Source organism: Sorex fumeus, unplaced genomic scaffold (genome assembly GCF_029834395.1).
Source record: "Sorex fumeus unplaced genomic scaffold, SorFum_2.1 ptg000163l, whole genome shotgun sequence".
NCBI lineage: Eukaryota > Metazoa > Chordata > Mammalia > Eulipotyphla > Soricidae > Sorex > Sorex fumeus.
In genome coordinates, this window is record NW_026606220.1 from 36,321 (window position 1) to 58,178 (window position 21,858).

Here is a 21,858-nt window from a genome sequence, read left to right on the forward strand (position 1 = left end):
ATCTCGTGTTCTCAGTGTGGATGGTGCCGTGGTTCAGATAGAGAGCTATCTCAGTCCTCCACATTACTGAGGTATCTTAGTTCCTTGAAGTAAGGGGAAAAACTAGAGAGAATATACAGCCATTTGAAAACAGTGATCATGTCATGCCACTTCACTGAGTTAAGAAGCTCTGCTACTGGGTTCTGGGAGATACTACAAGTGGTAGCAAAAATGCTAAGCTTTTGTGAGGCTGATTCTTTAGATCCCTGGTACCACTATGAAAGTAAGGAGAAAAAAATTAACTTAACTTAAAACAACTCAGTAAATAAAAAGGGATTTTTCTCCCCCTACTTTGGAAACAAGATAAAGTTCACTTCGCTTTTTGGCTATCCTCCAGTATCCTCATTGGAAATATCTAGGAATGTTTATAAAATGATACTAGAGATTATCCTTCTATGCCACTTATCGTTTTTCTTTTAGGGTACCATTGATGCCAATGCCATACTGACTTCACATGTATGATACAACTTTGAATTGGGGGGCTTTGGAGGAGACCTAAGGCTCCTAGCCCAAACGAGATCGAATATCACAGGCAAATGATCTACTTTTTTTTTATGTTTTTTTCCCTTTATTTTATTTTATTTTTTTTTACAGTTGTAGATTTACAATTTTTTTGTGCTTTGGTTTCAATTATACAATGATCAGATACCCATCCCTCCACCAGTGCCCATTTTCCACCACCATGGATAATATCCCTCCCACCCCCATCCCCCCATCCCCCCTGTCTCTGTGGCAGGGCAATCCCCTGTGTTCTCTCTCTCCTTTTGGGTGTTGTGGTCTGCAAAAGAGGCACTGAGTGGCAAACATGTTCAGTCCATAGTCTACTTTCGACATGCATCTCCCCTCCTGGGAGGATCCTCCAAACACCCTTTATTTGGTGCTCCCTTCTCTATCTGAACTGCCCTTTCCTCTAGGATACCCGGCTGGCCTCTAAGTTATGGAGTAATCCTCCTAGTGCTGATCTCAGCTATTCTTGGGTATTAATCTCATACTTTGTTACTTTATATCCCCCAGATGAATGCAATCTTTCTATGTCTATCCCTCTCTTTCTGACTCGCAAATGATCTACTTTTAGGAGGGAATTTGCCCAAAGGAAAAAAAATTCTCAGCTCAGAAGCTGTTGCATCCATGTCCTCGTTGCTGTTAGCCTTTGGCCAGGGAAAGAACTTTTTCTGGAAAATGAGGCTCTGGTTCATATATCATGAAGATGATATAATGATATAAGATCACTTCCCCATCTCTGGCCCTTCTACAACTGCAATAGGTAAAGGTAAAGGCCCTCCCGTTGATCGTCGATTTGCTCGAGCGGGCCCAGTAACGTCTCCATTGGAGACTTTGTTGTTACTGTGTCTGGCATATCGAATACTCTCGGTAGCTTGCCGGGCTCTCCGAGAGGGGCGGAGGAATCGAACTCGGGTCGGCCATGTTGGCCGCTTGTAAGGCAAACGCCCTACCGCTGTGCTATCACTCCAGCCCGCAATGCCTGGAGCATATTCTTTACACACATGTGAAACTGTCCATTTAGCACGCATATACCTTAAAATTTGCAAGCTTCAGAGGTTGAAACGCTAGAAAATGAAAAGAAACAACCTAATATTTTATTTCGCTTTGTTCATTTGGCCCATACCGAGTGGTTCTCTGGGGTTGTCCCTGGCAGTGTTGGGGGCCACGAAGAGTTACAGATAGAAGGGAAGCTTGAGAACACAAACATTTCCCAGATTTGAGTTATGTACTCGGATTGGGGCCGAGCATCCTCCACCCAGATCCTCCAAATTCCAGTAGGCGGGGGTCACACCCACCAACTGGCCCCCTGGCGCCGTGTAATCCCATCAGCAGCCAAGACTCAGAGACTATAAAACCAGCTCCCGGAACCGTGCGGCCGCGACATCTTATTATGACATCTTATTATCTCATTCCTACTTTGGACAAACTGGCAGGCTACCGAATGTAATCTGCCCACACGGCAGAGTCTGGCAAACTCCCCGTGGCGTACCCAATATGTCAAATACCAGTAACAATGATGGGTCTCATTCTCCTAAAAAGCCTTGAATATAATCTCAGGGCTAGGATGAAGGAGACGTTACTGGGGCCTGCTCAAGGCAATCGACGAATAACAGGATGATTTGTGATTTGTGAGTTATGTAATTCTTCTTTGTTTGTTTGTTGGGGGGCCACACCCAGCACTGCTCAGGGCTTACTCCGGGTGGGGCTTAGGGGACAATATATGGGGCTAGGAATCGAACCAGAGTTGGCTTCGTGCAAGGTAAGTGGTACCTTTACATCTGTACTATCTCTCTGGCCTAAATTACCTAAGTCTTAGCAACTGCCTCCCAGAAAAATATCCAATTATTACTATATTTTTGCACGTTCAGTAACACTGTTTCATTTATTTATTTATTTTTCTGTCCTTCTCAAGCATTTATTTATTTACTTATTTATTTTTAACATTTTTATTAGTGAGACATCATGAGGTACAGTTGTAGACTTACAAATTTTTGTGCTTGGGTTTCAATTATACAGTGATCAAATACCCATCCCTCCACCAGTGCCCATTTTCCACCACCATGGATCCCACTATCCTTTCCACCCCCCATTCCCCCCATCCCACCCTGCCTCTGTGGCAGGGCATTCCCTTTGGTTCTCTCTCTCCTATTGGGAGTAACACTGTTTTAATTAGGGCCATGGAAATTTTGAAAACTGAAAGTGAAGGACAAGTTCCATGACTAGTTAAAGCCCGAAAGGTTAGAGATCTAAATTTGTCCAGTCCGTGCCTCCTTTGTTCAGTGAGGCAATCAAGATCGCAAAACAGGAAGAAGCAGCTTAAACCAAACAGGAAATCAGGCTTCTGGAGTTGGTTATGCACCGCGCTGTGGCAAAATGTACCTTGGCCTTTTAGAAATGGAACACTGTGCCCTGCCCGTTGTCAAGAATGTTCTTTCCAAGCACCGAGGGCTTAAAAGAAAACGTTACTTTGGGAGTCGCAGAGGCACCGACAGGTTATTTCTAAAATCTCAGAAAAGGGCAGGATATTGGACTTAGGTGCAAATTGTGAAGAGTCATCCAGTCCAGGATGAGTCACTTGAAATCAACCTCCAGCAAACACCCGGCACAGCAGCCCATGAGTCACAGAAGCGCAGCTGTCTGCAGTTCTCTCATTAAGGCGCACGCTAGCAGCACAGACGGCAGCAGGCCGCAAGCTCTCCTAATTGGGAGGCCGTCGCTTCCCACTGTCTCCAGCCTTCCCAGGGAGCACGTTTCCATTCGAACACTAACCTCCCACGTGAAGCTTCTGCCTCATTTGTGCCCATGCCATTTGGCCCGGTCTCGTGGCCCTTGCCCTTGCCCTTGCCCAGAGACGCTCTCCCACTTCCGCGCCTTTGTACCTGCTGGCACTCCCCGTCACCCCCAGACGCCCTGACCCCTTGCTAGGTGCGACACGTTTCCTTTCGGTCTTTGCTCAAATAGTAACGTTAGTGAGGTGCGTTTTTTTTTTTTTTGATCATAGCACAGCGGTAGGGTGCTTGCCTTGCGCGCAGCCAGCCTGGCCGAGCTGGGTTCGATTCCTCCACCCCTCTCGGAGAGCCCCGCAAGCTACCGAGAGTATCTCACCAGCAGGGCAGAGCCTGGCAAGCTACCCGTGACGTATTCAATATGCCAAACACAGTAACAACTAGTCTCAAAACGGAGACGTTACTGGGCCCGCTCGAGCAAATCGATGAACAACAGGAGGGTAGTGTTTGTTTGTTTGTTGTTTTTTGACCATTTTTCACAGGAACAGTGAGCGCATCAGCTCATGAAAACCCAAAAGTCCCCTAGACAAATAACTCGGTCTTTCGTAATGTTGTCACTTTCTAGGCCCCATCTGGAGGTGATCCTGCTTGGAGTTGGATGGACACTGGCGTCCCCCACTGAGGAAATGATCCTTCCTCTTTCTATGTGTGACAAGCCTCCTTTTTGTTTGGGCTCAAATATTGCCTTCTCTGTGAAGCTCTGAATGCGTCCCATGGCTATTGTGAGCTCTCCAGCTCGCGAAAACCCAAGAGCCCTCTGGACAAATAACTTCCTCCCTCACACTGCAGAATTCACTTTCCAGAACATTGCCTAATACGGAGTTGTTCTTGCCAGAGGGACATAGCAACAAATCCAAAAATTGGATGATGTAAAACCCAGTCTTTCCACCGTGCCTCCTTGTTCCAAACAAGGTCCCAGCCAATAAGGTATTTTCTAGTTTCCTCTCGTTCATATTTTGATTTTTCTCCTATAAATTCTTCCTGCCTTCCATCCCATTTTTTTCAGTTCTCCGAAAGCAAACTTTTCATGAAGCTAAAAAATACTTATCTCAGATTTTTTTGGATGGGGGGGCCTTGCCGGGGGTGTGGGCCACATCCAGTGATGCTCAGGGGGTTACTCCTGGCTCAGCACTCAGGACCATATGGGATGCTGGGGATTTGAACACAAGTTGGCTGCATGCAAGGCAAGAGCCCTATCCTGTACGATTGCTCCAGCCCATAAGTAAAATAATTTTATTTAGACAAACTTACTTAAAGAGATAGGAAGGGTAAGAAACGTTTTCAAGAGAGAATACTGGCTTCTCCAGAGGGGACAAAGCTCAAAATCAACATCTCAAGGGGAGACGCAATTGAATCTCCATTTTTCTTGAGTTAACAAACATCTCTGTGAGAGAGGCCAAGGCGGATGTAGTCAGGCCCATTCTCCAGAAACACAGAGTGAGGGGACAAAAGGAAAATGACTTGTCTATCGTGCAGGCTGGAGGGATAGCACAGCGGTAGGGCATTTGCCTTGCACGCAGCCAACATGGCCGACCCGAGTTCGATTCCTCCGCCCCCTCAGAGAGCCCGGCAGGCTACCGAGAGTATCTCACCCACACGGCAGAGCCTGGCAAGCTCCCCGTGACGTGTTTGATATGCCAAACACCGTAACAACAAAGTCTCCAATGGAGACGTTACTAGGCCCGCTCGAGCACATTGATGAACAACGGGAGGGCCTTTACCTTTCACCTTATCGTGCCACAGCTGAACTAGGCCAGGGTTCAGCCACACCCAAGAATCTCAAGTCCATTTCCCTAGAACGCACGGTTTCACTGTGTCTGAGGTTACACCACAAACAGCCGTGTTCTTTAGAATGTATGGGTCTCGTAGAAGCCCCCTAAAAACAAGGCAGTGTCAGTCTCGTTTCTTGGAGGCTGGGACCCTCATAGCTGATGGGCAGCTGTGGCCCGGGGGGCCCAGCTGTTTGACAGCTGTTGCTCCGTATGACCCCCCAGTTTCTAGAACTCACCTAGATACCCATGACTTGTCCATTTGACCCAGCAAGACACATTTCATGCCTCTGTCTTTTAAATTCTGGAATTGACTATACTATCCCCTTCCTAGAAATAAGGCTAGGGTAAAAATATTTTATTATCTTCATGCAATTCCCTCAGAATATTTCATAGCTGATCCAAATTACAACACATATCTCTTATCTTTTTTATGTGATTGGCTTAAAGTATTTGATAAACAATTTACCTTTCCTCCAAACTGGGTCCGTATCTCCTTTTCATCCCTTCCAGGACTAACTGCTCTATAGAAAGTTTCCCACCTCACACATCCCAGATCAAAAGTATCCCCGAAGAAAGCTCGACGGATCTCTTTTTGGAGGTAGGCCTCCCCCGCGTCAGCATGACCAGCTTCCATCAACTGCCTTTGGACTGCCTAGACCATCTCGCTCCTGGTCAGTTCCTTCCCCACACCAGCTTGGGCCCAGGTTTCAGGGGTTCTGCACCTCCCCCGACCCCTCTCTAGAGCAACCTTTCTGGGGGGTTGTAAATCACCCTTGCATTACAATCAGATTTCCAACAGCCTGTCTGGAGATGAGCTTTTGGCATTGAGCACAAAGATAATTCTTTCTTCCAAGACTCTGATTTCTTCTTGCAGACAGCACAAATGAAACAAACGTGAGATTTTCTTCCTTCCCTCCCTCCAGCTCAACTGCAAGATTCCCTATGGAGTCCTCCCATGGCTAGGCTCATGCCTGGAATTGGAATGAAACCTTCAATTTGGAGCCAGCGGTCCTTTCTTGTGGGCTCTCTGCGAAAGTCCGATCCTGATTAGAAAACAGGGAATGATGTGACCCTTTTCCCCCGCTAGGACGTGAGCTCTCGGAGGGGAAGGGGCAGCGGCACATGAAGCCACAGCATAATCTGTGAGTGAGGACTTGCACTGTTACTTGCCTCTCACGTGACTGGGCACTTTCTCAGGGTCCAGATGAGCCACTCTTCACTTCCGGAAGCAGCTTAATGAACACAGAGCTAGTGGTGGAACCCTCCAGAGCCAAAGCCTTTGTGGAACAGCAACGGTCTTTGTGGAACAAAACCGTCATCACTACCTGTAGTCCTATGCAACTAGCAAGTGGCTCCTGGCCATCCCAAAGGCAGGGGTTCTAATGAAAACTCAAGTGCAAGTGCTCTCCAAATAAAAGAGGAAGAGAGGGGAGGAGGGGGGAGGGGGAGTCCTGAAATCGAGCACAAACATACTTTTCAAACAACTGGCCTTTGGGACAGACCAAATATGTAAACAAAAGTGAGCTGATCATAAATCAAAGGCATGCAGCCTGATCAGGACAGCGAGTCTCTCTTAACTTGGTGCAAAGAACTCAGGCCCAAGAAATGCATGCTAAATGGAGGCGACTTCTACCCTGGAACCGAACACACATCACACACTGCGAGCCATGGATTCAACGGACAGAACCCCTCGAGGCCCAAGTTACGAACCAGACCTGTGCCCCCAACTTGCCATGGTCATCTGTGACTTGTGCTAACTTTCGCCATCTATTCTGTTCCCAGAGAGGAAGCATCAGACCGAGTGGGCAGAAGTTACTTTCACAGAAGAGACAGCTTGGGTTTCTGTGGTAACTCAAGCAAGTGCTAGTGTGACATCAACTCTACTGAAACTTTGGTGCAGCCGTTATAATGTGGGAATGTACATATCAAGATTTCCACAGACTGGACACGTGCAGGACATGACAAGTGTTTGAAGGCAGATGCTGTTGGCAAGACAGAGGAAGGCTCCAGTAACCTTTACTGAACAACTTTATATTCTTTCTCTAGACATGGGGAGCAAGGTTCCGCCAGCTGGGGCAGATGCTGCTACAGGACCTTGGTATATTCTAAGGGGACACAGGTGAAAATCACACAAACGGGGGACACAGCATGAGACTAGGGGCACAGTGGGTAGGAGATGGCATTCACAGTCAGAAAAAGGTTGTGAAACAGCCTTCTCCATCATTTTTGCATATAAATGCGACTGATTTTTCTTTATTCAGTTTGTTATCTGCTTCTTTTTTTTTAATTGTCATTAGTGAGACACCATGAGGTACAGTTGTAGACTTACAAATTTTTGTGCTTGGGTTTCAGTTATACAAAGATCAAATACCCATCCCTTCACCAGTGCCCATTTCCCACCACCACGGATCCTAGTATCCTTCCCACCCCCCACCCCCCCATCCCACCATCCTACCCTGCCTCTGTGGCAGGGCATTGCCTTTTGTTCTCTCTCTCCTATTGGGTGTTGTGGTTTGCAAAAGAGGCAATGGGTGGCAATCATGTTTGGTCTATAGTCTACAGTCTACTTTCAGCATGCTTCTCCCATCCTGGGAGGATCCTCCCAACACCCTTTATTTGATGCTCCCTTCTCTATCTAAGCTCCCTTTTCCTCTAGCATGTGTGGCTGGCCTCTAAGCCATGAAGCAAAATTCCTGGTACTAATCTCGGCCATTCTTGGGTGTTAATCTCCTATTTTGTTACTTTATGTTCCCCAGATGAAGGCAATCTTTCTATATCTATCCCTCTCTTTCTGACTCATTTCGCTTAACATGATACTTTCCATGTAGTACCACTTGTATGTAAATTTCATGTCATCTGCTTCTTAACTGTATTGCTTTATTGTTTCTAGGAATTTTTGGCAGTCTATAGAATTTTCTATGCATAGCATCATATGATCTGTAAGTAGCAAAAATTTAAATAATTTTTGAATTGGAATATTATCGAAAATAGTAATAATTTTTAAAACTGATTTGAAACTCCCCATTAAAAACTTCCTAATTGCTATGGTTTGGAATGCTAATATTACACTGAATAGATGTGGTGAAAATGGCTATCCTTTCCTTGTGCCCAATCTTAGAGGAAAGGCTTTTCATTGGAATACCAGGTATATTACACATTTAAGAAAGATGATTTTTATTGTATTGATGTACATTCCTTCTATCCTTATCTCATCCCTATCTTTTTCTTTATTAGTGAAACACCATGAGGTACAGTTGTAGATTTACAATTTTTTGTGCTTGGGTTTCGATTATACAATGATCAGATACCCATCCCTCCACCAGTGCCCATTTTCCACCACTTAATCACTTAATCACTTAACTTCCCGTTAGTCGTCGATTTGCTCGAGTGGGCGCCAGTAACGTCTCCATTTGTCCCTGTCGCGTGCTAGTGTAGCCCAATGGCATCTCTTCGCTCCGGGAACATGGAGGGCCTCAAACCGATCGTTCATGACCTTGACAAAGAAGTCTGACCATCTGGTAGGTGGGCGGCCACGCGGTCTCTTGACATCCCGTGGAATCCAATCAGTAACAGCTCTAGTCCAACGGTCGTCTTTAAATCTCATTACGTGACCAGCCCATCTGATTTTCGACACCTTGGCAAATGAGACAGCGTCCCTGATCCTTGATCGTCGACGGATGTCAGAACTCCGGATTCGTTCTCTCATTTGAGTGAAACGTGATATTCCAAGCATAGCTCTTTCTATTCTTCTTTGGGAGACCTGAATGGCGTTCTCATCTTGTTTGCGTAGGGCCCAGGTCTCTGAGGCATATGTTAATGCAGGAAGAACAGTGGAATCAAACATCAGCCAAGCGGCACAAATGCTGGCCGACTTTGACCGTGAGTGTGGAAAGGTAGGACTACAGCTGAATCTTACGAAGACAATGTTTATGAGAAACAGCCTTGTTCCTGACGCCCCATTCGCTCTCAATGGAACGACCATCTCCGAATGCAACAGCTATGTGTACCTAGGTCGAGAGGTCAACATGAGAAATGACCTGGCACCCGAGCTGCGCAGGAGGAAGAGAGCGGCTTGGAACGCCTTCAAGAACGTCGAAGAAATAGCTAAGAGGAAGAAGAACCTCCGGCTCCGGGCACATTTTCCACCACCATGGATAATATCCCCCCCACCCCCATCCCCCCATCCCCCCTGCCTCTGTGGCAGGGCAATTCCCTGTGTTCTCTCTCTCCTTTTGGGTGTTGTGGTCTGCAAAAGAGGCATTGAGTGGCAAACATGTTCAGTCCATAGTCTACTTTCGACATGCATCTCCCCTCCTGGGAGGATCCTCCAAACACCCTTTATTTGGTGCTCCCTTCTCTATCTGAACTGCCCTTTCCTCTAGGATACCCGACTGGCCTCTAAGTTATGGAGTAATCCTCCTAGTGCTGATCTCAGCTATTCTTGGGTATTAATCTCATATTTTGTTACTTTATATTCCCCAGATGAATGCAATCTTTCTATGTCTATCCCTCTCTTTCTGACTCATTTCGCTTAGCATGATACTTTCCATGTTGTACCACTTGTATGTAAATTACATGACTTCATCTTTTCTAACAGCTACATAGTACTCCATTGTGTAGATGTACCAAAGTTTCTTTAACCAGTCATCTGTTCTTGGGCATTCAGGTTTCTTCCAGTTTCTGGCTATTGTAAAGAGTGCTGCAATCTCATCCCTATCTTAATCATAAATGCATGCTGACTTTCATTGGTAATTCGTCTGCATTTATTGACAACACCATTGACTGATGACAGATGAGTAGACAACAAAGCTGTGGCACATATATAAATATACACATATGTAGATAGATCATGGGCTGGAGCGATAGCACAGTGGTAGGGCGTTTGCCTTGCAGACGGCCAACATGGCTGACCTGAGTTCGATTCCTCTGCCCCTCTCGGAGAGCCCGGCAAGCTACCGAGAGTATCTCGCCCGCACGGCAGAGCCTGGCAAGCTCCCCGTGATGTATTCGATATGCCAAACACAGTAACAACAAAGTCTCCAATGGAGACGTTACTGGGCCCACTCAAGCAAATCGATGAACAACAGGAGGACAGTGACAGTGACATAGATCATACATATGTACAATGGACATCACTCAAGTCTAAGATGAAATTTTGTATTTTGCTGCAACTTGGATGGAACTAAAGGATATCAAGCTAAGTGAAGTAAGTCAGAGAAGAAAGACAAATAGTGGTGCTCTCATTTATGTGGAGCAAAGAGATCAAGGGGATAGGGGCCAGAGCGAAAGTGCAGTGGGTAGGGTGTTTGCCTTGCACATGGCCCACTTAGGTTCAATCCCCAATTCTCGACATCCTATATGGTTCCTCGAGCACTTCCAGAAGTGATTTCTCAGTCCAGAGCCAAGAGTAACCCCTGAGCATTGCTGGGTGTGACCCCCGAACAAAACCAAAACCAAACCAATCAAACAAGAGGGAAAGAGGATGAAGTAGAGGGAATAAACTCTGATCAGAATTGAAAACCTGTTAGGTGTTTGGGGACAAGGGGCGCTAGAATGGACCTTAGAGATAGGTGGGGGTGGGGGTCGGCACTGTACTAGTGTGTGAAGTGCAGTAGCAGAGCAAATCTAAAACGTTGATCTTGATATTACTGCAAATCCTGATTCCTCAATGAAATAAATAATATATGTACAATTGAATCAGGTTAAGGAATACGGAATGAGTGTATGTGAAAGAGGAAGAAAGAAAGACAGAGAAGGAAAGTGAGACAGAGAGAGATATGTGGGATGGAGGGGAGGCAGTGAAGACATATTACAGTGGTTGATTGTACCGCAGAGTAAATTACATGTGGCAGTCCTAGAGGAGAGAGGACAATTTATATTATGACAATCCACTAAAGAGTTAGTGGGAGGGAATGAGACAAACAGATCTGCATTTTCGATACAGTCAAGGACAATGGTAAGGTTCGTATAAGCCATGATACTCCCACAGTAATACTAATGACAACTACCCTAGGAAAATTGCTATCTAATACATTTCTAATTTTCATTAAAGCTATTGAGGATCGCTATTTTTCTTCCTACTAAACTGATCCTGAATGGAATGCTTAAAAACAATAAAAGACGTTCCCCATATGAAACAGGCCTAAATTCAACCATTGCTTTTTCCCCTAAGTGAGGTTTTGAAGAAGATTCTGAATTACAGTGTCTTCAAGAAGCAGCAACAATTGTACTTAGTGCCTGAATGAAACTTTTGGGGGGTCAGGATATTGTCTGAGTGCTTCCGATAAGAAGACCCCTAGAAACTTGGAAGTATTCAGGGCTAGGGAAAGTCACCAGTGTGTTAACATTGCTATTGAATGTGGAAGAGCAAATAAACTTTGGGGAACTGGCAATGTCCATGAGAATGAGGGGTATTGGGGAAAATGGACAAATACCATATCTGTTTGGAGAAATTCCTGATGAAAGGTAGGAAACAGTAGTTGGGAAGTTGTATAGAACCTATTTTCCTCTAGTCACAGAGAAGAATTGCTGTTCCTTGAAGGAGGGCAACACTAGCAGGGCATTCCTGTTAACACACGCTGCCGGACCTACAAATAGATGTGACAGTTTAAACGTCACAGACTTATACTTCTCTTTCTTTACAGTTCAAAGCAGGTGTTCCTCATGGGCAAGAGACTTATTTCCAAGTGATGTTTCAGGGGCCCAAGTGTCTTTCAAGTGATATCTCTGTGATATTCAACACATCGTGTGCCAAGTGCAGTGCTTTTGCTGTATCAGTGAATGGAAGAGGAAAGAACAAAGGAAATTCTCTGACGGGTCACTTATAGACCAGGTCTTGAGAAGCATACTTATCTCTACTGCTATTTCCTTGACTAGAAGTGAGCATGTCCCACTGTAAAGGGAGGTGGGGAGAAGAAAACAAGACCAGGAAACAGCTGCCAGTTCTCTACCCATTACAGACGCTCCTGTTCTATGCTTAGCTGAAATCTCCAGCCACACACCGGGAGGCTTTGGGGGCAGGGTTAACAGTTTTCCATTTCTGAGTAAAAGAGTGTGGAAGACCCAACCAGAGTGGAAACTAGTCGGTTTTCAGCAGGCCACAAACTGTGTGCTCACGAGACATGGCATAATGGTGAGGAGAAGAGAGGACACAGAGATGCTCTCTACATGCTTGCCCAATGCAGAGAAGATTGGGATGCGAACAGAAAGAGGAAACAGAGAACAAGAAACAGATTTTGGAATAGGGCAAAGTGTGGAGAGAAGCCACTAAGTTAGCATTTTCAAAATGCCTCAGGCCTTCCCAATTGACCCAGCAATACCACTTCTGGGAATATACCCTGGCGGCTCAAAAACACCCAGATGAAACATCATCTGCACTCCTATGTTTACTGCAGCACTACTCACCATAGCCAGAATCTGAAAACAACCTGAGTGCCTGAGAAAGGACGAGTGGGGAAAAAAACTATGGTACATCAACACAATGGAATACTATGCAGCTGTTAGGAAAAATGAAGTCATGAAATTTGCCTAAATGGATGAACATGGAGAATGTCATGCTGAGTGAAATGAGTCAGGAGGAGAGGTAAAGATATAGAATGACAGCATTAATTTGTGGCATATATAAATATAAAAATATAGTAGAAGACTAATATCCAAGGTCAGGGAAAACACGGACTAGGAGGATTGGTCAATGGTTAAAATCTAACACAGGTGTGTGTTTGGGGGCGGGTAGAGGGTAGATAAGTTAGAGAAGGGACCAATATGACATTAATAGTTGGAAATGATCACACTGGATTAGAACTGACTGTGAAAAGTAGGCAAAGAGACATACATAACCTTTTGGTATCTGTATGTCAAACCATAATGCCCAAAAGGAGAGAGGGACAGAGGGAGAGGGAGAGAGAGAGAGAGGGAGAGAGAGAGACAGAGAGAGTGAGAGAGAAGTGCCTGCCACAGAGGCAGGTGGGGGGTAATGGGGGAAACTGGGGACACTGGTGCTGGGAAATGTATACTGGTGGAGGGATGGGTATTAGAACACTGTATGACTGAAACCTAATCATGAACAGTGTTGTAAAGGTCTACCTCACAGTGATTCAATTGAAAAAAATCTTAAAACAAACAAACAAACAAACAAAAACAACAAAATACCTCATGCCATGGTAGGTCTTTGAGTTCCCCTAGCAGCAGCAGTGATTCTCAACCTTTCTCTAACTGTTGCCCTGTTTCACTTTGGTTCTTTCTTGTGTACCTCCTGTCCAACCTGTTGGTCCCCTGACCACATGTCAAGATCCATTGTTCATGTGATTTTCACCAGTGGCTTCCTTAGAATATTCTGGGGCCCAAGAAAGCTGCTTGAGAAGATAAACAAATTGAAAGCAAAAATCCTGTATGATTGTATATTAAAAAAATCAAGCACAAATTTACAAAGAAGGTGAAAACTAGTATTCATTACTTAAAAACATAGAAGACAAAAGAAAATGAAAATGTATTGCTTGTTCATGAATTGAAAGAACTAATATTAAAATGGCTATCCTATTCAAAGCACTATATAGATCCTATATAATTCCCAGCAAAATTCCAAAGACATTCTTCAAGGACATGGAAAAACACCACTAAAATTTATACAGAGCCATATAACTCCCCTAGTAGCCAAAGCAACGGCCACAAAAAGATGAGAGGCATCACCTTCCATGGCTTTAAACTATACTATAAAGTTATAGTGATTAAAACTGTGAAGGACTGGAATAAAGACAAACTCTAACAACAAGGGAATAGAAGAATCGAGAAAACAGAGGTAAACACTCAGATGTATGGACAGTGAATTTTTAACAAGGTGATAGGCACATTAAGTGGCACAAGGGAAGCTTCTTCAACAGTGTTATGAAAATGGTTAGTCATTTAGAAAATCTGGAACTGGGCCCTCTTTTACATCATACACAAAAGTTAATTCATAATAGATTAAAGATCTTGGTTTTAGATCTGAACCACTAAAATACATCAAAGTAAATACAGGCAGAACTCTCCATGACATTGATCTCAGAACTAGATCATCAATGATTTAGTTTCATGCCTACATCAAACAAAATGATTTCTGAACTGTGAGAGAAATGAACTCCAAAATAAAAGCCATTCTACTGAAGAAAATATTTAAATACCATACATCTGATACTGGCTAATTATCAACTTATTTAAAGCACTCGGAAAGCTCAACAGCAAAATAATACATAAACTCATCAAAAAAAAACAAGGAAAGAAGAGCTGAATGTATATTTCTTCCTCAAAGAAATGCAAACAAGAGAAATTCAACTGAAGATGACAATGAAATATCATGTCTCACCAGAGAGAAGGGCCCATGTCAAGAGTCAGACAGAAGCAGAGCCATCAGGGGCCTTGGTGAAATGTCATCTAGTTCAGACTATGGAAAACAATCCAACATCCTCTTGAACAATTACAAGAGAACTTCCATGTGGGCCAGCAGTTCTACTCCTTGGCAGCTTCCCCGAGAATGCAAAAGCATTATTTCATAAAGATTTATGCGGAGCTCTGTTCATTATAGCACTATTTGCAATTGCCAGGGTATGTGCATTCCTTTGGATGCACTTTAAAAGTGGGGTGAAAACATTGCCTCTTTTTCAAACCAAAACAACCCAATAAGAGAGAGAGAGAGAACAGAAGAGAATGCCCTGCCACAGAGGCAGGGTAGGATGTGGGGGTGAGGGGTGGGAGGGATACTGGGATCCATGGTGGTGGGAAATGGGCACTGGTGGAGGGATGGTATTTGATCATTGTATAATTGAAAAACAAGCACAAAAATTTGTAAGTCTACAACTGTACTTCATGATGTCTCACTAATAAAAATTTTTTAAAAAGTGGGGTGAAAAAAAGTGGGGTGGGGGGAGGGATACGGGGATCATTGGCGGTGGAGAATGGGCACTGGTGGAGGGATGGGTACTCGATCATTGTATAACAAACGCAAGCACGAAAGTTTGTACCTCATGGTGTTTCACTAATAAAAATAAAAATAATAATAAATAAATGGGCTGGAGCAGGTAGGGCATTTGCCTTGCATGCAGCCAACACAGCCAACCTGAGTTCGATTCCTCCGCCCCTCTCGGAGAGCCCGGCAAGCTACCGAGAGTATCTCGCCCCACAGCAAAGCCTGGAAAGCTCCCCGTGATGTATTCGATATGCCAAACACAGTAACAAGTTTCACAATGTTACTGAGCCTGCTCGAGCAAATCAATGAACAACGGGAGGATAGTGATAGTGAATAAATAAATAAATAAATAAATAAATCAAAATGATCTGCTTGGAATCCCCGCCAACTCATCCTGTACCTGGAACGTAATTCCTGATCATGGCATATATTCAAATTGATTGTCACGAGTGGTTTTACCACTAGCATGCCAGATATGTGAAGGAAGACCCCACAGCTACCCCACTCACTGCTTTATATTTAAGGACCAGATTACAATTTGGATCTCATAACAACTCAAGAAATATTTTGGAAGAACTCGGCAAAGAAGCTACAAAAAGAGACATGAATTTTTCCAGTGAATGATGTCACTTCATGAGTCCCTGTGTTCATGCATGCTGCTGCCGTCACTGCAGTACCCTCCTGGACCTCACCCTTACCCTGTTTGGTACATAGTCGCATTCACTCCTGGCTCAACAAACAAGGACAGAAATTCCTTTATACTTCGAATTATTTTGGATGCTCCCGACCCTGCCTGTAATTCCATTGCAGTTTCCATCTTCCTCGAGTTAAGAGATTTTGGAAGTAGGGTGCTGTCTACCAACAATGGCAGCATTAAGTGGAAGGCTTCCAGGTTATCGGGGACATGAGTTGGGCCTGATTTATATGTGTATAGCTCAATGCATCAAACATCATAAGCACTCGGAGATGTGTTGAATAAATGATTCAAGTCAATGGGATAGAATCTAGTTAAATTCAGTAAGTACTTGTACTTCCCATTCAGAATAATAGAAACTTTTAGCGCCTCATGCCACATTTATGGAAAATAGGCACAGAGGAGAAAATAAACATATTTACCCACATCTTCACCAATAACTGTCATGAACAGAAATGAATTTCTCTATCTATCCCTGTCTGGGAAAAATAAAATAAAAGACTTTATCACTGTGTGCATCGTCTCGGGCTGGACTATTCACCTTCTCTGTATCATTCCAATTTAGTATATATGTGTGCTGTCACAGCAAACAGCAGGTAATGACCTTGGGCCCGCATTTTTATGGTTGTCTTGGGGCCCCGAGATGAGGCACAGGAAGGTTTTGTTCTAAACTGCCCTAGTTATGAAATCGTGTAACCGGTGGTCAGATTTTTGTTTTCTCATGGAATCCAGATGCTATTTCTAAGAGTTAAAACAATAGCATACATGCTGTAGAATAAGACTTGCTGGAAACTAAGAAGTGCTTTTCAACCCGTCCTTATTCAATTTGCACTTTTCATGTGTCTGCAATACAGACGGCGGCAGCATTATTATCAGAATGATAAGGCAAATATTTTTTCTCGGCCATAAAGTCTCTAGATGAATAAATCATGGTGCTATAATCAGAGTCAAGTTTTTAGTTCTGAACTGGCATTTCCCTCAGGACCCACGCTCCTGTCAGGGTGAAGCTCCAACCACGGAGGGGAAACAGGAGCTCACCAGACACCCAACTTCCAAAGGGCGCCTGTCCCTTAGCTTCTTACCCTGTGGCTGGCAACTCCAGGAAGTGGCTTAGACTGACCCCAATGGTTTATGAACAGTTTGCCATCACACAAACCTATGACTATCAGTTAATGTCTGACTTGAAGACAGTTTATAGGTCGGGGACCACATGAGTTCCTTGGACAAAGGGTGATGCATAGAAAACGTTGACGGTGTCCTGCATTATTCTGCACTTTGCAATCACCCTTAGGGCATTTGCATCTGCTCTTTTTGGACAAACTTTGCTTTCTTGTTGAAATCATATGCGAGAATGAATGGCCCAGTGGCCTCTTCTTTCCATCTGTCCACTTTGTTCTCAGGAGATGAATCTTTCGATCTGCTTTATCTTTCCCTCCTCAATCTGTATCCCTCCTCTCCAGCTTTCAAGATTCCCAACGGCCCCACACCTTTCTTTTCTCTTGTATAGCCCTCCCACAAATTTAATCCTATCATTTAGTTTCTCCAATATATTTTTCTTCTCATTAACTGGCTCTCATTCATTCCTTCATTCACTCACTCTTCTGCGCTACTCGTCTCAACCTTCTGTCCCTTTTCTTTACTGCCTATCACTCTCTCCATCATCTAGCTTCTCTTCAACCCCTTAGCCTACCTCATTCTATCCATCCTCTCCTCCCTTCCTATCTACTTCATCCCAATGTTTTCCCCCAAAATATTCCCTGTGCTGATCTCTTTAAACTCTTTTCTTTTCTGTACTCAGTTACAAGCGTGTCTCTTTTCTCTTTTCCTCTACTGATGCTCTGTTCTCTAAAAATTCCCCCTTCTGTGTCATAAACATTCAAGATTCTTCTCTGTCCTCTCCCTGTTTTCAAAAGTTCTGTCTCACTACAGTGTGACAAGCGGCGACCCTGTTCTTTACTGGCAAAAACCTCACTGTTGTTTGGACAGGTGGTCCCGTATGATTTCCTCGGGGAACTTCATGTCAGCAAAAGCCTATTTATACTGTGTTCAATCTTTGTGTTTCTACTCGTCCCTTTATGCTCCCTCACAAATATATAGCACTTATTTTGGCTTTAAAATGCTGCTCTCTTCACTCAAAACAGCAAGAGGGATGGGAAATTGAATAGAGGGTTTCTTTTAAAAATATCTGTTCAGGGGCCGGAGCGATAGCACAGCGGGTAGGGCTTTTGCCTTGTACGCGGCTGACCCAGGTTTGTTCCCCGGCATCCCATATGGTCCCCCAAGCACCACCAGGAGTGGTTCCTGAGTGCAGAGCCAGGAGTGACCCCTGAGCATTGCTCGGTGTGACCCAAAAGGAAAAAAAATTAAAAAAATAAAATATTTGTTCATTTCTGGATCAAATCCAATTAGAACTCAGGATATTCTCCTGGTTCTTGCTCCGGGATCACTCCTTACAGTGTTTAGGGGACCCTATGGGGTGCCAGAGATTCAACCTGGGTCGCTGGGTGCAAGGCAAGAGCCCTCTCCGCTGTGCTATGGCTCCGGCTGCTCCTCCCTTTCTTTTCCAAACAAGTCCCCAGGAAACATTTTCTATTTCCCATCTCCTCTAGTCTACAGCAACTCTTAAACACTCTCATGGCTCTAACTGCTCCACTAAACCTTGGCACCTTGGCATGTGAGAAAGACCTAGGGCTGGGTGTCACCGGACCACAAACGTACTGTTATTTACTACATCATGATGTCTCGCTGTGATTGGCAACAACATTGTAAAAGTGTGTAAATATACTTCCAACCTCCAATTTTCTTGGCTGCCCCTAATTATCTGAAAATTCAGAAATCAATAGAAATACCAATAATAATGCGAATAAAAGTCCTAACAATTAAGTGTTGTCTTCACTGGAGACACTTGTGATAAGTGGGGTGTGCATTTTTGTACCCTTCCCATTACTTACCTTTATGACTTCAGTTAATCTCTGTCCCTATAACAGTGTGACTATCTTGAGAACAAAGGCCACGTCTCATTACATATGCAGACCCAGAACTGAGTTTAGGCCATGTATGTACTTACAGGACAAATAGGTTTGGTTATAAAAATAAGTAGATAAATATATTAGAATTTCTCCTATCATGTACCCTCTTTCTCCCACTTACTTCGCCCAGTATCCCTATGACTATTTCTCTATAAATTCTTTTCTTTCTTCCCATTCAGGGAATTCTCAGTGGCAACTGATCTGGCTGCTTCTAGGATACACTAACTATTTATTTTATTTATTTTCTATATTTTAATTTTCTCTCATCTTCCCCTTCATCTTCGTAATGTTTCTATATTTATTTTATTTAATCTCCCTTCTTTATTTTCTTTCAGCTCTCCCTTTATCATCTTAATGTTTCTATATTTTTCTGCACCTCTTATATTCTCTTTTTCCTGTATCCTCTTATTATGTGTATATATGCAAAAATAATGGGAGAAATTGATAAATGCCTACTTTCCTTCTGTTGATATTTTCAGATGATTGTTCCCTTCCCCAAAGCATGTTCTTACCACTACTATCCACTCTACTTCTGTTCTCCATTATTCTCTCCTCCTGTTTATTCCCAATTCAATTCTACTTATTTCTTTCTGATAATTATCCACCGGGTAACCATTCTTTCTTTCAATCTTTTTGTATTCCAAGTTCCTCGGGGGAAAAGGTCAACACAAATACCAACTTAAAATTAAAAAGAACTGTCACATAGCAAGTGTATTTCATATAGTTATCACATATCTGCCAGACACTCATTACTCGGGAGTTTCATTGCACAAAATAACAAATCCAAATGTCTGAAATAGTTTAGAGCTTGCACTGAGGATCTCACTTTCTATCCAATAAATATTCACTCATGTACTTAAGACAGACACCCATTAATGTGGTATATCTGGGGAGCGAAGGGCAATTAGGATAAAGAAGGGACCAGTATGACAATAATAATTGGAAATGATTATTTTGGACAGGGACTGAGTTTTGAAAGTAGATAAAGGGATATGCCTGATAAACTTTCCATATCTGTATTGCAAACCGTAATGTCCAAAATAAGAGAAAGGGAGGGAGGGAAGGAGGGAGGGAGGGAGGGAGGGTGAGAGGGAGAGATGGAGAGAGAAAAAGAGAGAGGGAGAGAGAGAGAAGTGCCTACCATAGAGGCAGGCGGTGGGGGGGATGATGGGAGGGAAACTGAGGACACTGGTGGTGGGAAAAGTACACTGATGGAGGGACAGGTGTTGGAACATTACATAACTGAAACCCAATCATAAACAACTTTGTAACTGTGTATCCCACTGTGAATAAAAAATAAATTAACTTTAAAAATGTGGTGGGGGAACCTTTAGCAAAAACAAAAATAGGAAGAAAATTTTAATGTGTTGGAGCAAAAAATCATATTGAACTGGAAATATTTTTCAAATCATTCTCTTTGAAAGCAAAATTCAACACCAAAATGCTCAATGTCATACAAAATAGAAAAATTATGAAAATGTATGAAGCCTTTATGTTTTGAGGGTAGAAAACTGTAAAATACAATTTATGAAGATGTAACTATGTATCTATGTTATGTATATTGCCTAAAAAGATACTTTGAACTTGTGTGGTAAATTCACTCATATCAAACTATTCAGCATTCCCAGGCAATAAGGTCAAAATAAATTGTTGTTGCAATTTTAAATATCTATTTGGTTTAATTGAACACATACACACATAGATGTTTCTTTCCAAAGTAGCAATCATCATCTAATTTGGTGCTCGGAACTTCATCATAGTGGTAGATTGCTGTTGCAGTGAATTCTAGCTGATTTGGATTGCCACAGTGTTTACAGCATTTATATATAGCCTGTGCAAATGACTGTCAGTCTGTGAATCTTTGGAGGGGGGGGACTCCACACCCTGGTGTGCTCAGGAATCACTCCTGACAATGTTTAGGAGACCGTAAGTGGCACCAGGGGTTGAACCCAAGTCAGCCATATGTAAGGCAAGTGCCTTACCTGGTATGCTGTCTCTCCAACCCCAACTCTAGTATTTATTTATTTATTTATTTATTTATTTTCTTTTGGGGTCACACCTGGCGATGAACAGGGGTTATTCCTGGCTCATGCACTCAGGAATTACTCCTGGCAGTGCTCGAGGGACCATATGGGATGCTGAAAATCGAACCTGGGTCTGCAGCTTGCAAAGCAAATACCCTACCCGCTGTGCTCTCGTTCCAGCCCCAACTTGTGTTAGTTTATATGTGCATTTTATTATACATACATTCATATGCCATGACTATATATATATATATAAACTTTATATCTGAGAATGTTTGTAGGTACAACTTTCTATTTATATGTTTATCTACAGAACAGTCCTGGGACTCCGCGCCAGGCTGTGGGGCGTGTGAGAGCCCTCTGCACCCCAAGGGATCCAGCTCCGGCAGCCGATCTCCACTGCCCAACCACTGCCACGCTTCAGGCCACTTTCCGGACGCTCAAGCCGAGCCTCACACAAGAATGAAGTCCCACAGAACCCATATAATGTAGAACCTTGTGACCTTAGACTCTGGACTCAAAGGGACCCAGAACCGAGATCCTCTGCCAGCTTCCCCCAGTCTCCGGTGTCTCAGGGATCATACCCATAAGCCACATCCTGCCAGCACCAGATAATCTCTTCATCGGCCACCCTCCAGAACTCACGGATGCTCCTCCCAGACAGGAGTATAAAAGGAGGCTCCCAGAACCATGCCATCAGACTCCGTGCCAGGCTGTGGGACAAGTGAGAGCCCTCCCCACCCCAAGGGAACCAGCCCCGGCAGCTCACCTCCACTGCCCAACCACCACCATGCTCCAGGCTGCTTTCTGGACTTCGAGGCACATTATTAGACACTTCCTACTCATTTATGCCTCTCAGAGAGCTCAGCAAGCTACTGAGAGTATCCCACCCACAGCGGCAGAGCCTGGCAAGCTCCCCGTGGCGTATTCAATATGCCAAATACAGTAACGACAATAGGTCTCATTCCCCTGACCCTGAAAGAGCCTCCAGTCATTGGGAAAAAACGAGTAAGAAGAGGCTGCCAAAATCTCTGGGCTGGAAGGAATAGAGACATTACTATTACATTACTGGC

General features: G+C 43.8%; 1 protein-coding gene across 1 annotated transcript in view; it reads right to left on the reverse strand.

The window, feature by feature from the left end:
* Positions 1-21,858, reverse strand: part of LOC130016642 (gamma-aminobutyric acid receptor subunit alpha-3-like) — a 174,721-nt gene that overhangs the window by 20,360 nt on the left and 132,503 nt on the right. The gene's annotated exons all lie outside the window — the stretch shown is intronic.